At 39.7% G+C, this 19,253-nt stretch overlaps 1 protein-coding gene across 1 annotated transcript in view; it reads right to left on the reverse strand.

The window, feature by feature from the left end:
* znf609a (zinc finger protein 609a) overlaps window positions 1–18,826 on the reverse strand; it is a 179,390-nt gene extending 160,564 nt beyond the window's left edge. The window contains exon 1 of the mRNA XM_020470028.2: window positions 18,412–18,826. The gene's annotated coding sequence lies outside the window, so the exon portion shown is untranslated. The remainder of the gene's footprint in view (window positions 1–18,411) is intronic.
* Window positions 18,827–19,253: the final 427 nt, after the last annotated feature.

Raw genomic sequence — 19,253 nt, forward strand, 5'->3', positions numbered from 1 at the left:
TAGAATCCCTCCACAGCCTCAGAGGATCTAGATACTTTTTCTACCCTCTCTAACCAAATTATGTGTACTATATTACATATTGCGTCACCAAAAAAATACAACTTTTACATTTTTTGTGGAAAAATCACCCTGATTAACTCTTTAGTCACATCACAGTTTACCTATTTGCTTATGGTTTTGCCTACACTCAGCGACCAGTTATTGTAATTATATGAGCAAAAATATAATATTTTTATTTGGAATGGCAAGCCAGACAAGATTAAAAGGGCCTATTTATATAATGAATATGAATTTGGAGTGCAGAAATTAACGAAATATTAAAGCATTAGACCTATCACTAAAAGGCATCAGTTGTACAAAAAAGTTATCCTAAAATTCGAAATGGTTCTCTAGTAAATTAGTAAGAATGTCTCACCCCGATGTTCAAGAATGGCCTTCTTCCCTTTATACCGATTACAAAACCCACAATTTTGGTTATTTGAAAATCTCAAAAAGAGCATTCTTTTTTAAACAAGCCATAGAAAGTTGGTTACAATTTCAGTTTAACCCACCTGAAAAGACAGAACAAAATAGTTGATAAACAAAAACAAACAAAAAACTATTTTTCGATAACATTTTTTTTAAGGGATAATCTTTGTAAATGATATCACAAATAGGATTGGTGGAATTATGTCACACATATGGAAATGTTGAACTGCTCTACCCAAAATTACAACCAACTAATTGCAGCATTACGGCAAAAATGGAAGAGGTAAGTGGAAGGGACATGTCTTTCGGCCCTGCATTAAAGACAGAAAATGGTGAAAAGAAAACTGTGATCAATAAAATATATACCAGTTTCATTTAAGGACCAAAAATGACAGCTGTGCCATATAAATTGCAAAATAGTTGGGTAGAGATTTTTTATTTACTTTTGTGAAATAGCACAGTTACAAATATATGGCAAATAAAAATACATACATACTGATAAGTTCAAACAGGTGCCATTAATACAGGTAACGAGTGGAGGACAGAGGAGCCTCTTAAAAGAAGAAGTTACAGGTCTGTGAGAGCCAGAAATCTTGCTTGTTTGTAGGTGACCAAATACTTACTTTAAATAAATACTTACCATAATTTGCAAATAAATTCATAAAAAATCATACAATGTGATTTTCTGGATTTTTGTCTGTCATAGTTGAAGTGTACCTATGATGAAAATGATAGGCCTCATCTTTTTAAGTGGGAGAACTTGCACAATTGGTGGCTAACTAAATACTTTTTTGCCCCACTGTATGTATGTATGTACGTACGTACGTACGTACGTACAGTCGTAGCCAAAGGTTTTGAGAATGACACAAATATTAAATTTCCACAAAGTTTGCTGCTTCAGTGTCTTTAGATATTTTTGTCAGATGTTACTACGGAATACTGAAGTATAATAACAAGCATTTCATAAGTGTCAAAGGCTTTTATTGACAGTTACATTAAGTTGATGCAAGGATTCAATATTTTCAGTGTTGGTCCCTCTTTTTCAAGACCTCTGCAATCCGCCCTGGCATACTGTCAATTAACTCCTGGTCCACATCCTGACTGATGGCAGCCATTCTTGCATAATCAATGTTGTGAGTGAAATTGTGAGTGAGCCCACTCCCTTGGCTGAGAAGCAACCCCACACATGAATGGTCTAAGGATGCTTTACTGTTGGCATGACACAGGACTGATGGTAGAGCTCACCTTGTCTTCTACGGACAAGCTTTTTTCCGGATGCCCCAAACAATCAGAAAGGGGATTCATCAGAGAAAATGACTTTACCCCAGTGCTCAGCAGTCCAATCCCTGTACCTTTTGCAGAATATCAGTCTGTCCCTGATGTTTTTCCTTTGCAGCCCTTCTTGACACCAGGCCATCCTTCAAAAGTCTTCGCCTCACTGTGCGTGCAGATGCACTCACACCTTGCTTGCTGCCATTCCTGAGCAAGCTCTGTACTGGTGGTGCCCCGATCCCACAGCTGAATCAACTTTAGGAGACGGTCCTGGCGCTTGCTGGACTTTCTTGGGTGCCCTGAAGCCTTCTTAACAACAATTGAACCGCTCTCCTTGAAGTTCTTGATGATCCGATAAATGGTTGATTTAGGTGCAATCTTACTGGCAGCAATATCCTTGCCTGTGAAGCCCTTTTTGTGCAAAGCAATGATGACGGCACGCGTTTCCTTGCAGGAAGAACAATGATTCCAAGAACCACCCTCCTTATGAAGCTTCCAGACTGTTATTCAAACTCAATCAGCATGACAAAGTGATATCCAGCCTTGTCCTCGTCAAAACTCACCTGTGTTAACGAGAGAATAACTGACATGATATCAGCTGGGTCTTTTGTGGCAGGGCTGAAATGCAGTGGAAACGTTTTTGGGGGGGATTCAGTTCATTTGCATGGCAAAGAGGGACTTTGCAATTAATTGCAATTAATCTGATCACTCTTCATAACATTCTGGAGTATATGCAAATTGCCATCATACAAACTGAGGCAGAAGACTGTGAACATTAATATTTGTGTCCTTCAAAACTTTTGGCCATGGCTGTACAGTTGAAGTCAGAAGTTTATACACTTAGGTTGGAGTCATTAAAACTCGTTTTTCAACCACTCCACAAAGTTCTCATTAACCTCTCTGGGAAATGAGCGTCCCACCTGGCCAAAAGCCAGTGAAAATGCAGAGCGCCAAATTCAAATAAATTACTATAAAAATTAAAAACTTGCATGAAATCAAACATAAGATACCAAATTAAAAGCTACCCTTGTTGTGAATCCAGCCAACATGTCAGATTTCAAAAAGGCTTTGCTGCGAAAGCAAACGATGCTATTATCTGAGGGTAGCACCTCCGTAAACAAAGAGAGAAAGCATATTTCAACCTTGCAGGCGCGACACAAAAAGCAGAAATAAAAATATAATTAATGCCTTACCTTTGACAAGCTTCTTTTGTTGGCACTCCAATATGTCCCATAAACATCACAAATGGTCCCTTTGTTCGATTAATTCCGTCGATATACATCCAAAATGTCAATTTATTTGGCGTGTTTGATCCAGAAAACACTGGTTCCAACTTGCGCAACGTGACTACAAAATATCTCAAAAGTTACCTGTAAACTTTGCCAAAACATTTCAAACTACTTTTGTAATGCAACTTTAGGTATTTAACATAAATAAATTGATAACATTGAAGACGGGTTGATCTGTGTTCAATACAGGAGGAAAACAAACTGTAGCTAGCGTTCTGGTCACGCGCCTCTACCTAACAGTAAACTTCAAGTGACCCTCGTTCAAGATGGCCGTACTTCTTCATCACACAAAGAAACCTCAACCAATAACTAAAGACTGATGACATCCAGTGGAAGCGGTAGGATGTGCAAGAAGTTATCTGGATTCCCAATGAAAACCCATTGAAAAGAGAGTCACCTTAAAAAAAAAAAAACATCTGAATGGTTTGTCCTTGGTGTTTTGCCGGCTAAATAAGTTCTGTTATACTCACAGACATGATTCAAACAGTTTTAGAAACTTCAGAGTGTTTTCTATCCAAATATACTTATAATATGTATATATTATCTTCTGGGGATGAGTAGCAGGCAGTTGAATTTGGGCATGCAGTTGAATTTGGGCATGCATTTCATCCGGACATGACAATACTGCCACCTGTCACCAAGAAGTTAACAAACTATAGTTTTGGCAAGTCGGTTAGGACATCTACTTTGTGCATGACACAAGTCATTTTCCCAACAATTGTTTGCAGACAGAATATTTCACTTATAATTCACTGCATCACAATTCCCGTGGGTCAGAAGTTAACATACACTATGTCATGGCTTTAAAAGCTTCTGATAGGCTAATTGACATCAATTGAGTCAATTGGAGGTATACCTGTGGATGCATTTCAAGGCCTACCTTCAAACTCAGTGCCTCTTTGCTTGACATCATGGGAAAATCTACAGAAATCATCCAAGTTCATCCTTGGGAGCAATTTCCAAACACCTGAAGGTACACATAATAGTATGCAAGTATAAACACCATGGGACCACGCAGCCGTCGTACCGCTCAGAAAGGAGACGTGTTCTGTCTCCTAGAGATTAATGTACTTTGGTGCGAAAAGTGCAAATCAATCCCAGAACAACAGCAAAGGACCTTGTGAAGATGCTGGAGGAAACAGGTACAAAAGTATCTATATCCACAGTAAAACGAGTCCTATATCGACATAACCTGAAAGGCCGCTCAACAAGTAAAAATCCACTGCTCCAAAACCGCCACAAGAAAGACAGACTATGGTTTGCAACTGCACATGGGGACAAAGATAGTACATTTTGGAGAAATGTCCTCTGGTCTGATGAAACAAAAATATAACTGTTTGGCCATAATGACCATTGTTATGTTTGGAGGGAAAAGGGGGAGGCTTGCAAGCCGAAGAACATCATCCCAACCGTGAAGCACAGGGGTGGCAGCATCATGTTGTGGGGGTGCTTTGCTGCAGGAGGGACTGGTGCACTTCACAAAATAGATGGCATCATGAGGCAGGAAAATTATGTGGATATATTGAAGCAACATCTCAAGACATCAGTAAGGAAGTTACAGCTTGGTCACAAATGGGTCTTCCAAATGTACAATGACACCAAGCATACTTCCAAAAGTTGTGGTAAAATGGCTTAAGGACAAGAAAGTCAAGGTATTGGAGTGGCCATCACAAAGCCCTGACAATCCTATAGAACATTTGTGGGGAGAACTGAAAAGGCTTGTGCGAGCAAGGACGCCTACAACCCGGACTCAGTTACACCACCAGCTCTGTCAGGAGGATTCGGCCAAAATTCTCCCAACTTATTGTGGGAAGCTTGTGGAAGGCTACCCGAAACGTTTGACCCAAGTTAAACAATGTAAAGGCAATGCTACCAAATACTAATTGAGTGTATGTAAACTTCTGACCCACTGGGAATGTGATGAAAGACATAAAAGCTTAAATAAATCATTCTCTCTAGTATTATACTGACATTTCACATTCTTAAGATGAAGTGGTGATCCTAACTGACCTAAAACTGAATTTTTACTAGGATTAAACAGGAATTGTGAAAAACTGAGTTTAAATGTATTTGGCTAAAGTGTATGTAAACTTCCGACTTCAACTGTATGTATGTATGTATGTATGTATGTACAGTGGGGCAAAAAAGTATTTAGTCAGCCACCAATTGTGCAAGTTCTCCACTTAAAAAGATGAGAGGCCTGTAATTTATCATAGGTACACTTCAACTATGACAGACAAAATGAGGGGGGGGAAGAGAAAATCACATTGTATGATTTTTAATGAATTTATTTGCAAATTATGGCGGAAAATAAGTACTTGGTCACCTACAAACAAGCAAGATTTCTGGCTCTCACAGACCTGTAACTTCTTCTTTAAGAGGCTCCTCTGTCCTCCACTCGTTACCTGTATTAATGGCACCTGTTTGAACTTGTTATCAGTATAAAAGACACCCGTCCACAACCTCAAACAGTCACACTCCAAACTCCACTATGGCCAAGACCAAAGAGCTGTCAAAGGACACCAGAAACAAAATTATAGACCTGCACCAGGCTGGGAAGACTGAATCTGCAATAGGTAAGCAGCTTGGTTTGAAGAAATCAACTGTGGGAGCAATTATTAGGAAATGGAAGACATACAAGACCACTGATAATCTCCCTCGATCTGGGGTTCCACGCAAGATCTCCCCCCGTGGGGTCAAAATGATCACAAGAACGGTGAGCAAAAATCCCACGGGGGGACCTAGTGAATGACCTGCAGAGAGCTGGGACCAAAGTAACAAAGCCTACCATCAGTAATACACTACGCCGCCAGGGACTCAAATCCTGCAGTGCCGGACGTGTCCCCCTGCTTAAGCCAGTACATGTCCAGGCCTGTCTGAAGTTTACTAGAGAGCATTTGGATGATCCAGAAGAAGATTGGGAGAATGTCATATGGTCAGATGAAACCAAAATATAACTTTTTGGTAAAAACTGAACTCGTTGTGTTTGGAGGACAAAGAATGCTGAGTTGCAGCCAAAGAACACCATACCTACTGTGAAGCATGGGGGTGGAAACATCATGCTTTGGGGCTGTTTTTCTGCAAAGGGACCAGGACGACTTATCCGTGTAAAGGAAAGAATGCTCTTACTGAGGGAAGGAGGTTGTTGGCAAAGATCTTGCGATACATGGCCCCATCCATCCTCCCCTCAATACGGTGCAGTCGTCCTGTCCCCTTTGCAGAAAAGCATCCCCAAAGAATTGTGTTTCCACTAGAGGTCGACCGATTAATCGGAATGGCCGATTAATTAGGGCCGATTTAAAGTTTTCGTAACAATCGGAAATCTGTATTTTTGGGCGACGATTTGACTTTTTTTTTCTCACCTTTATTTAATCTTTATTTAACTAGGCAAGTCAGTTAAGAACACATTCTTATTTTCAATGACGGTCTAGGAACAGTGGGTTAACTACCTTGTTCAGGGGCAGAACGACAGAGTTTCACCATGTCAGCTCGGGGCACCCAATCTTGCAACCTTAACTAGTCCAACGCAATAACGACCTGCCTCTCTCCCGGTGCACTCCACAAGGAGTTACGCGAATGCAGTAGAAGGTAAGTTGCTAGCTAGCATTAAACTTATCTTATAAAAAACAATCAATCATAATCACTAGTTAACTACACATGGTTGATGATATTACTGGATATTATCTAACGTGTCCTGCGTTGCATATAATCTGACTGAGCATACAAGTATCTGACTGAGCGGTGGTAGGCAGAAGCAGGCGTGTAAACATTCATTCAAACAGCACTTTCGTGCGTTTTGCTAGCAGCTCTTCGTTGTGCGTCAAGCATTGCGCTGTTTATGACTTCAAGCCTATCAACTCCCGAGATGAGGCTCGTGTAACCGAAGTGAAATGGCTAGCTAGTTAGCGCACGCTAATTGCCGTTGTGTTGCTGGTTCGTGCCCAGGGAGGAGCGAGGAGAGGGACGGAAGCTATACTATTACACTGGCAATACTAAAGTTCCTATAAGAACATCCAATAGTCAAAGGTTAATTAAATACAAATGGTATAGAGGGATATAGTGCTATAATTCCTATAATAACAACAACCTAAAACTTCTTACCTGGGAATATTGAAGACTCATGTTAAAAGGAACCACCAGCTTTCATATGTTCTCATGTTCTGAGCAAGGAACTGAAACATGAGCTTTCTTACATGGCACATATTTTACATGGAACATATTGCACTTTTACTTTCTTCTCCAACACTTTGTTTTTGCATTATTTAAACCAAATGGAACATGTTTCATTATTTACTTGAGGCTAAATTGATTTTATTGATGTATTACAGTAAGTTAAAATAAGTGTTCATTCAGTATTGTTGTAATTGTCATTATTACAAATCAATAACATTTTTAAAAAAATCGGCCGATTAATCAGTATCTGCTTTTATGGTCCTCCAATAAATTGGTATCGGTATCAGCGTTAAAAAATCATAATCGGTCGACTTCTAGTTTCCACCTCCATGCTTCACGGTTGAGATGGTGTTCTTGGGGTTGTACTCATCCTTCTTCTTCCTCCAAACACGGCGAGTGGAGTTTAGACCAAAAAGCTCTATTTTTGTCTCATCAGACCACATGACCTTCTCCCATTCCTCCTCTGGATTATCCAGATGGTCATTGGCAAACTTCAGACGGGCCTGGACATGCGCTGGCTTAAGCAGGGGGACCTTGCGTGCACTGCAGGATCTTAATCCATGACGGCGTAGTGTGTTACTAATGGTTTTCTTTGAGACTGTGGTCCCAGCTCTCATCAGGTCATTGACCAGGTCCTGCCATGTAGTTCTGGGCTGATCCTTCACCTTCCTCATGATCATTGATGCCCCACGAGGTGAGATCTTGCATGGAGCCCCAGACCGAGGGTGATTGACAGTCATCTTGAACTTCTTCCATTTTCTAATAATTGCGCCAACAGTTGTTGCCTTCTCACCAAGCTGCTTGCCTATTGTCCTGTAGCCCATCCCAGCCTTGTGCAGGTCTACAATTTTATCCCTGATGTCCTTCACAGCTCTCTGGTCTTGGCCATTGTGGAGAGGTTGGAGTCTGTTTGATTGAGTGTGTGGACAGCTGTCTTTTATACAGGTAATGAGTTCAAACAGGTGCAGTTAATACAGGTAATGAGTGGAGAACAGGAGGGCTCCTTAAAAAAAACGAACAGGTCTGTGAGAGCCGGATTTCTTACTGGTTGGAAGGTGATCAAATACTTAGTGTGGCAAAAAAGTATTTAGTCAGCCACCAATTGTGCAAGTTCTCCCACTTAAAAAGATGAGCGGCCTGTAAATAATCAACTATGACAGACAAAATGAGAACAAAAATCCAGAAAATCACATTGTAGGATTTTTAATGAATTTATTTGCAAATTATGGTGGGAAATAAGTATTTGGTCAATAACAAAAGTTGCTCAATACTTTGTTATATACCCTTTGTTTGCAATGACAGAGGTCAAACGTTCTCTGTAAGTCTTCACAAAGGCTAGGCCATTCCAGGACCTTGAAATGCTTCTTACGAAGCCACTACTTCGTTGCCCGGGCGGTGTGTTTGGGATCATTGTCATGCTGAAAGACCCAGCCACGTTTCATCTTCAATGCCCTTGCTGATGGAAGGAGGTTTTCACTCAAAATCTCACGATACATGGCCCCATTCATTCTTTCCTTTACACGGATCAGTCTTGGCCATAGTGGAGTTTGGAGTGTGACTGTTTGAGGTTGTGGACAGGTGTATTTTATACTGATAACAAGTTCAAAACAGGTGCCATTAATACAGGTAACGAGTGGAGGACAGAGGAGCCTCTTAGAGAAGAAGTTACAGGTCTGTGAGAGCCAGAAATCTTGCTTGTTTGTAGGTGACCAAATACTTATTTTCCACCATAATTTGCAAATTAATTTATTAAAAATCCTACAATGTGATTTTCTGGATTATTTTTTTTCTCATTTTGTCTGTCATAGTTGAAGTGTACCTATGATGAAAATTACAGGCTTCTCATCTTAAGTTGGAGAACTTGCACAATTCGGCGGCTGACTAAATACTTATTTGCCCCACTGCATGTCATGCAATAAAATGCAAATTAATTCATGGATTTTTGTTTTAGATTCCGTCTCTCACAGTTGAAGTGTACCTATGATAACAATGACAGACCTATCTCTACATGCTTTGTAAGTAGGAAAACCTGCAAAAACAGCAGTGTCTCAAATACTTGTTCTTCCCACTGTATTTATGTATGTATGTAAATATATATTTACCCCAAAAATATATGGGGGATTGGAAATGCAGAAAATGACATTCTAATTTATTTGTATAAAAAAATATACAAATATTAGGCTGTGTTCATGAATTATTGTGCTGTTGCAATGGTTCCGTTTGTAAGTGAGAAGTGTTTAGACCCTTTGACAAAGTCCATCATAAACAAGAGGAAAAAGAGTGAAAACATAGGCAACTATGATGTACTTTCATAAATGTCTTGAATTCAAAGTGTCTCTGAAATGGTTTTCAAACAACAGCAAGGCGAGGAGCCTAGGGAAATAGGCTACTCCTGCATTACTTTGAAATCTATTCAGCTTAGGGCCTACATCTAGGTATAGGCCTAAGGGTTGCGGTTCACCCTCTGAGAATAAAGTCTGCTTTCACTTTGTAGAAATGTATTCTCCACTGTATCCATCCTCAATGACAGAAATAGCCCTAAAGGACTTAAGTTACTCTCTTTTCACTGATGATCTCTGACTACAACAAATAAGTTAATATCCATGTCCAAGAATAATAATGGGGAAATGGTTTAGAACTCAATACCTACATGTGTGGGCCCTCATACCTACACGAGTGGGCGTTTTATTCTCGATTCAAACAGGATTGCAAACTCACAGCAACATCTCAACAATGAGAGGTGTGAGTGGGCGGTATCACACTTCACGGTAAACAAAGACAACTCGCCTAGTAAGCAAACAACTCCACTTAGCACAGATGATCCAGGAGGTAATTGGACATACATCAGTTCAAAGACAAATACCTTTGGAAGTTTTTATTTTTTAAACAATGAAACAGAGCTAGTCTGGAACTTGATCTGCCTTTGCAAGTACTTGAGCATAACAATGTTTTAAATGTCATTATGGTGATGTTATTTTGCATCAACAAAATATGCTTCATGTCACTTAATTCAATCATTGTTTGACTTGGGAAATAACAAATTGCAACATGAAGAACAAATAAAGTTTTTCTCAAAACTTTACAATAATTGTATTGAATTGTGTGTCTGCTGTTGATGTCGACTAGGCTGACTGGATTCTCTACACATATGTAGTAAAAAATAAATGAATATCCTAGAATTACCAGCTCAGAGCCATTGAACAGCTGCAGGGAGAATGAAAATAACAGAGTGGGCCAAGAGAGCAAACAAAACATTTCACTTTTTATACAGTGATATGTCATTTAGAAGACTTATCCGAAGCGACTTAGTCACGTGTGCATATATTTTACATACGGGTGGTCCCGGGAATCGAACCCACTATTGTGGCATTGCAAGCGCCATGCTCTACCAACTGAGCTACAGAAGACCACAAGTAGACAATACTCAGTGATGTGTATTCATGGATGCCAGGCTTCCCCCAAAAGAAATTACCAAGAATAAAGGAAAACATTTGTCTCTGTATATGTAGTCAATCCATCTCATGCTGTCTGATCAAAAAGAGTATGACATTGTTGCCCGCCCGTAGCATTAAATGAAAAGGAAGACAGCGAGCAATTGGCCTCCCTTGATAAAAATATAGAAAAAATAAATAGCCAATCAGCATTGAGCTAAAGTGAGTTAGCTAAACTGAATTAGCGCAACTGCGAATGGTCCAAGAGCACCAATAAAAAAGGGTCAACGGAAGCCAGTTTGGATTTGGCTTCACACCAATCGCATCAAAAGCAAAACATAATTGCATCCCGTTGTATGGTTGTCCTCTGGTGGATAGCTTTTTTTTATTTATTTTTTTACATACAATCTACCTGCAGTAAAGCCACTCAACATGTACATTACATTCAGTCATCTAGCATACACTCCGATCCAGAGCGACCTACAAGAGCAACCAGGGCACAGACAGATCTCCCACCAAGTTAAAGCGACCTCTCGGCCACCGGTCCAAGCTTACAACCACCAACCATCCAGACCCATTTACTTTTTCCACATTTTGTTACATTAAAGCCTTATTCTAAAATAAAGCTGTAATGTGCGTGCATATAAATCAACATAATGAAAAAGCGAACAGATTTTAAATGTTTGCAAATGTATGAAAAATAAAAACACAGATACCTTTTGCTATGGACTTGAAATTGAGCTCAGGTGCATCCTGTTTCCACTGACCATCCTTGAGATGTTTCTACAACTTGGAGTCCACCTGTGGTAAATTCAATTGATTGGACACAATTTGGATAGGCACACACCTGTATATATAAGCTCTGCATAGCTTGTTTGAAAAATAGATACTTTGAACAAGATTTCATTTTCAATTAATCAAAAAAGGTCATTTTTAAACAAGGGTTGAGTTTTTCTTAGTAATCTACTAGTAAAACGTTTGAATAAGTGAAGCTTTTAGAGAGATTTAGTGCTTTTATGTTTAATAATGTCAGCCCACCAAATTCATACTCATTATAGATAGGCATGCTTTATCTTGTCTGGTTTAGCATCCCAGATAAATGTAAATATATTTCTCTCATATGATTAGAAAAAACAAAATCATCAGGAGTAGGCAGCGCCATTAGTAAGAGAGTAAACGGAGATATGACTGAGGAGTTAATCAGTGTAATGTTTCCATAAATAGACCAGTATTTACCTCTCCATGGTTGCAGAATCTTGTCTATTTTTACTAGTTTTTTTTTGTGAAATTCACTGTGGTGAGCTCATTTATATATTTTGTGATATTAATACCAAGTATGTCTACTTCGACGTCAGCCCATTTTATAGGTAAACCACAAGGTAATGTAAAAGTTGTATTTTAAAGATCCAATATGTAATATGAAGATCCAATACGTAATATCATAATAAGGTTTTAGTCCAGAGGCCAGAAAAGTTATCTAGGTCTTCAATGAGACATTGCAGGGATCTAGCTTAATATAAAACTTGAGTCATCGGCGAACATAGACACCTTTGTTTTTAAGCCTTGGATTTCTAATCATCTAATGTTGTTATTTAATCTGATTTTAATAACTATCATTTCTATGGCCATAACAAATAGATATGGTGACAGTAGACACCCTTGTTTGACCCCTCTTGACAAGTTCAAAACTCTGAGAAGTAACCGCTATTTACTATTTTACACCTGGGGTTGTGATACATTACTTTTGCCCATTGAATAAGAGACTCACCAAAAAAACTTAATCCAGGCATTTATAAATAAAACCCAGCCTTACATTATAAACCTTTTCACACATACCAACAAACAAGTGTGATCATTCACCAGCGTTCCCTGCAGCGTGCGCTCAAACCGGTGTGATTAGAACGCTTATTTAGAACGTCCAGTTTCAATTGAAGCAAAAGTCTAAATTTGAGCTGGCCACACTTTTTTCACAGAAACATTTTGCACAAACACAGTCCTTACAAAGTAATTCACAGAAGAAACGACAGCATAACACAATCAACCAAACCTGGAAAATGTAGTCTACATTAGTCCTAGTGCTAACTGTGGAAAGATTAACGTAGCACAAGTGGTCATATTTGGAGAACTCTTGGCTGACAGAAACCATAATATGAATTAGCTAATAGAAATTACTATTTACAATTCATCAGATCATTGGTGAGCTCAACAGTGATCTAAATCATTGAGTACAAACACTTTCTAAAATTTGAAAGTAATCCAACAATGGGTAGTTTGTTTGTTTTTTCGTGTCAACCAAAGATAATAATAGGAGACAAGATGAGTTTGGTCTGTTTGTAGTATGCATGATGAAGGGGGTGTGTCGTCTACGATCATTAACTTCCGGAAGTTTATTTGAAAGAAGAGAGAACCATTCCTACGCCTCATTATCACATCTTTGGTCTGACAGATGTTTACGTGACACACAGAACGCATTGTATAATGGCACCACACATAGTTGGCAAATAGCTTAGCATTAGCTCATCATAATCAGTACAACCTTCAAAATAGGATTTTACACCTGCATCATAGGTGTCCATTACCATCTTTGTAATAATCGGAATGTCTTATTTGTCACCAGTTCTTGAAAACATGAATAAAACTGTAAATACATTATGCTTCATACATACATACATACATACTGTATGCTACAGTAGAAACAACAACACGATATAGAGAAAATAAGGCACTTACTTTGATAGGAAAGCACACAGTTATTATTTGTAAGGAAAACAACAATGATGGCAATACAAGCACCAGCCAGAAAATTTGTCAGTTTGTGCAAGACTGTGCAAATGTCTGCATACTTGATCTGCGGAAACACTAGGGAAGTGCTTGGGCTCTCCTCGAAGAGAGAAGTTTGTCCGGCTCAGTAAAGCCTCAAACAAACTGTCCACAATAGTGAAATGTGCTACTTCTATGTGAATTAATAGGGAGGAACACACCTAAATTGAAACTGTTAGAAAATAACTTGAAATTGACAACTTGAAACATAGCCTATAGATAATTAGCAGGCAGCACGGGTTAACTGTCCTGTTGCATAACAATCACATTTTGTAACAGCGAGTGCATTATGACATCACATGCATAAAACTACTCACGCTGGAAGCGACCGGTAGAGATATTTTGAACTTACGCCTGAAAAGGTTAAAGGCCTTTTCAACATCTGCTATAAACACCAAGACTGGCTTCTTAGATGTTTTATGTTTGTCTATTATTTCTAGTAGTTGTCATATATTTTCTCCAAAGTCCATGTAAAAAAAACACGTCTTATCAGGATGAACAATACCTGGTAAAACCTTTTGAGGGCTATTCATTTCAGTATAATTTTTACATCACAACATTGATCTATAACAGGCCTCCAGTTTTTTAGATGGACTGGATCTTTATCACCCGGGTCTTGTTTTAATAATAGTGAAGTAAGACCTTCCTGCTGAATACCTGACAGACAACCATTTCTATAGGAGTAGTTCAAACAAGCTAATAATGGAGCTTTTCAACCTCTCCCTGTCCGAGTCTGTAATACCAACATTTTATAAGCAGACCGCTATAGTCTCTGTGCCAAAGAACACCAAGGTAACAAGCCTAAATGACTACCGACCAGTAGCACTCACATCTGTAGCCATGAAATGCTTTGAAAAGGCTGGTCATGACTCACATCAACACCATTATCCCAGAAACCCTAGACCCACTCCAACTTGCATATCGCCCCAACAGATCCACAGATGATGCAATCTCTATTGCACTCCACACTGCCCTTTCACACCTGGACAAAAGGAACACCTATGTGAGAACGCTATTCATTGATTACAGCTCAGCGTTCAACACCATAGTGCCCTCAAAGCTCATCACTAAGCTAAATACCATGGGAACAAACACCTCCCTCCGCAACTGAATCCTGGACTTCATGATGGGCCGCCCCCAGGTGGTAAGGGTAGGTAACAACATATCTGTCACGCTGATCCTCAACACAGGGGCCCCTCAGGGGTGCGTGCTCAGTCCCCTCCTGCACTCCCTGTTCACTCATGACTGCATGGCCATGCACGACTCCAACACCATCATTAAGTTTGCTGATGACACAACAGGCCTGATCACTGACAACGATGAGACAGCCTATAGGGTAGAGGTCAGAGACCTGGCCGCGTTGTGCCAGGTCAACAAACCCTAACTCAACGTGATCAAGACAAAGGAGATGATTGTGGACTACAAGAAAAACAGGACCGAGCACACCCCTATTCTCATCGACGGGGCAGCAGTGGAGCAGGTTGAGAGCTTCAAGTTCCTTGGTTTCCACATCACCAACAAACTAACATGGTCCAAGCACACCAAGACAGTCTTGAAGAGGGCACGACAAAACCTATTCCCCCTCAGGAGACTGAAAAGATTTGGCATGGGTCCTCAGATCCTCAAAAAGTTCTACAGCTGCACCACCGAGAGCACTGGTGGCATCACTGCCTGGTATGGCAACTGCTCGGCCTCCAACCACAAGGCACTACAGAGGGTCGCACGAACAGCCCAGTACATCACTGGGGCCAAGCTTCCTGCCATCTAGGACCTCTATACCAGGCAGTGTCAGTGGAAGGCCCTAAAAATTGTCCTATACTCCAGCCACCCTAGTCATAGACTATTTTCTCTGCTACCGCACGGCAAGCGGTACCTTAGCGCCAAGTCTTTGTCCAAGAGGCTTCTAAACAGCTTCAAACCCCAAGGCATAAGAGTCCTGAACATCTAATCAAATGGCTACTCAAACTATTTACATTGCTCCCACCTCAACTCAACTAACCGGTGCTCCCGCACATTGACTCTGTACCGGTACCCCCCCGGTATATAGTCTCGCTATTGATGTTTTACTGCTGCTCTTAAATTACCTATTACTTTCCTCTTATTCTTGTCCATATTTTTTGGAACTGCATTGATGGTTGGGGGCTTGTAAGTAAGCATTTCACTGTTGTAATCGGCGTATGTGACTAATAAAATTGGAATTTCCTGACTGAATTTCCAGACTGAAAGGAATATCCTCAAAGTTATTCCTCTGTAATTTGGCCTTCGCACTAATCTTATTGTGGATTTGTTAACTTTATCATTTGTATTATTATGAAATAATAATAAAAAGAGTTCCTGCAAATTATTTTAGATAGCGTTCCAGTTTTGAAGATTCAGGAAGAATTGTGTATTTTTCTCCATATTCCATCCAGTTTGCTTCATTTTTTAATAAAATATTACATTACATTGTTGAGCCAATGCCACAGATGTTAGAAAATTGAGTCAGTATATTATGTGTGTAGTAGATCGGAGTAGGTTGATGTGTGTGATATTGGATGTGATTTAGTTAAAGTTTAGTGTCTGGATAAGAGCAAGACTATAATGTGCAAATAAATAAGAACCCAGCCAATTTGCATGGTTGAGTGTCCGTGTGTAACATGAAGGAGGTGTAAGTCTTAATATTCAGGATGATAATTGTAATCCATATTGTATCAACATCATAGTTGCATTAAACATCATTATCATAGAAAAACACAACCAAGTATTTCCATAGTAATTGAGGTTTCACATGATTATGAAACCGAGATCCCGTACAAGATGTTATTATTCCCCAACATCCCTGTTCTGCCATCTTCCTATTGCTTGTTGGAAACATAGATAAACATGTAGACCAAGATACACAAAAACATATTGAATTATAGGAAGTTCTCGACAGTAGAGAGATCTATTCTGTATGCGTGACTGTAATGAGTGTAATTGAGTGTGTGAGTGTCCGGTGGATAGCAAGCTAGTTAAATTGTTCCCTTTCCTAAATTAGCCATGGATGGATATGGGGATTTGGACTTGTGGTTTTACTTAATTCTCTGTGTTGGTCAAAGATTATAACAGTGATTCTGATCCCACCATAAATCCATATATTGTGCCCCTCCAACATGTAGCTAGATGTAGTATGCTAATGTTGACTAGCCGGCTCATCAGACCATGACAGGAAGTTAGGCTAGCGAGCAAGCATTTTAACCAGGTAGCCTAGGACAACAAAAACTACAAGTGTGTACTGTATGAGAGTCACAGACCGTTTCGTCAACATGAAAGAGAGGAGGATGGCATTGGCGTTTCTCAACAAGTAGTCTACATGGGGGTTTTTTTCTACTTGAACGAGAACACGCACACATAGAAATCAGAACCATGGACAGCCACATCATATTTCGCTTATGTTTGATTGGACTAAATCGTTTTTGGTAGCTTTTAGTTGTCACTGTATTAGACAAGGCATAGGTGCTTTTATGGTGTTGAAGTTGAAATGGTGCTGAAATAGTGGAGGCAGCTCCTGTGGTTCTAAATCAATAGCTGTTTAGGAGTTGAGGAGTTTGAAAATGTCTGAAACGTTAACTTGCTTGACCATGCTGTGGAGATTTTGTGGACTTATAACCAGACAGATGTTGCTCTGTTTTTTTTTATGAAATAAAGGTGTGGTTTAATTTTTTCTGCCACTGTGTCTTCTTATTGTCTCAGCCTTAGGCCTATATATCATAGTGGCAAGGCATATAAACTAACAGGTTCTAGAGCAAACACAATTACCACAACACATAGGTTGTAATATGGCATTTTTCCCCCTGGCTTGGCTTCCCCAGTGATTCTACCCACGCACAGCTATACTGTAACAATCCAGGGGAGACAGTGAGTGCCACGAACCCGAGCAGCCATGGCCAATGGTACAAAAAAAAAAGTCATATTATTGGGGGAACAGTCATTGGTCACTCTTATCGATGTCAGCTTCGTTACACTAACCCCACCAAAATTCGTCTATGAGTGTGGCTCAAACTCAGGACAGAAAATCTGCAACCATAAACACTGCTTACAAGGAAGCTAGTTCCCTTGGGAGAGCCAGGACTGTAACAATAACCAGATTGCCTTGCATTGTTATCACAAAAATATAGCATTGAATAAAATGTGATGGTTGATTGCGATTTCACTACGCCTCTTGACTTGAGTCATCCAATCAAATATAGAGAAGTCTGAAGGCGACTAAAAGGAACATGTTAAGTAGTCTAGGAACCCACTTACCCTGGCCCTTCTAGCGTCAGGTGGCATGGCTGTCCAGGCAAATACTGTGACATATGCTCTCGCACACTGCATATCATTAAGTTCTTTGCAAAAGGCTGAGCCAACCTACTAAAAACACACACTAGCTTGGTTTATGACAGACACCCTGTTAGCCAACTAATGTTGGATAGCAATATCATCAAGTCACTTCCTAGGGAAACAGAGGACAAGTGTACAAGCATTGGCATAGAATAGCCATACTAGCAAATTGAAAGGATCAGCTATATATGGTGCTAAAGTTAACAATTAACGTTACTCTTTCAAACGGATTGTTAAATGGCTAAGATGAAAATAGAAGGCGGTTAAACGTTATTCCCTAAAATGCACACATTGCATTAGGGCATTTCCTAAATGTCCACTTCTTAGGATAATTTGCTAGCTATGGCTAACGTTAGCTAATACCATTTTAGGACAAGAGTCGAATAACTCATTGGTGCTTGTGTTGAAATAGCTGCTCCTCCTGGGTCTTCAGACAAAGAGGGGTTCGCGAAAGCAGTTGTTAGCCAGATAAGCTAAGTGTTAGCTAGCTATAGCGCCCTTTCCAGGTTAGCATTAGCTAAGGACGCTAGCTCGCGCGCTAGTTACGTCCCGCGTTTCTAAAGTAACGTTATCGAAAACATTCCTACACTCGTATAAACTTAATGTTGTTAACTTACCCCACTTGCCAACACCAATCCAACGAATGTTTATGTACACTCCATAGATCCTGATAGTAAAGGTAAAAGCACTTTGATGACCCCCAACGTGCTAAAATTCACAGACAAATCAATCAACGCGCTCCCAAGAAATCCCAACAGCAGAGAAAAGGAAATGCCAATTCACTGAACTGCAGCCATCACACACGTTGAGATCCTGTTAAAAAATTGAAATATACCGGTTACGATGGGCATTTCAAATTAAGTTTCAAGCCTGGTTGGAAATATAGCACATCCTTTCTGTAGTCCGAATTGTAAATTCCGATATTCCGGTGGTTTCCACCAGTTTTATTACTGGACTTGATTTCGCTGAATCTCTAATATCTTAATGGCTGTTTATCTTTCAATGCTGAGGGGAGCGAATACAATGTAACCAACAAGCAGAACGAGTCATTTGCAAATTCAGGAATAAGAGCCTTTGTGGACTGAACCGCTAGGGGAGGTACACTACTAGCTGAGAAGAACCGGAACTGGATTTTAAAGGGGATTGGGGATGTTGGTGAATGACTCTCGATGCCTAGGATAATTTGATTATTGGCATGACAGGAACAATATGGTTATATATATGGTAAATACGTAGCAGCAAAAAGAGACACAGCTACATTAATGATATTTGGCTGTCAAAATGCACACGTGTATGTTGTGCTTGATATGAGATAACAAGGCAACTCTACTAAATATTTAGTTGAAATACAAATAACAAGAAATAACATAAAAAATATTGATATCTGATTTCATATAACTTTATACAATATTATCCACATAGAGTTTGTTTCAAATAAATTCACAAAAAAAAAAAAAAA

Source organism: Oncorhynchus kisutch, linkage group LG22 (genome assembly GCF_002021735.2).
Source record: "Oncorhynchus kisutch isolate 150728-3 linkage group LG22, Okis_V2, whole genome shotgun sequence".
NCBI lineage: Eukaryota > Metazoa > Chordata > Actinopteri > Salmoniformes > Salmonidae > Oncorhynchus > Oncorhynchus kisutch.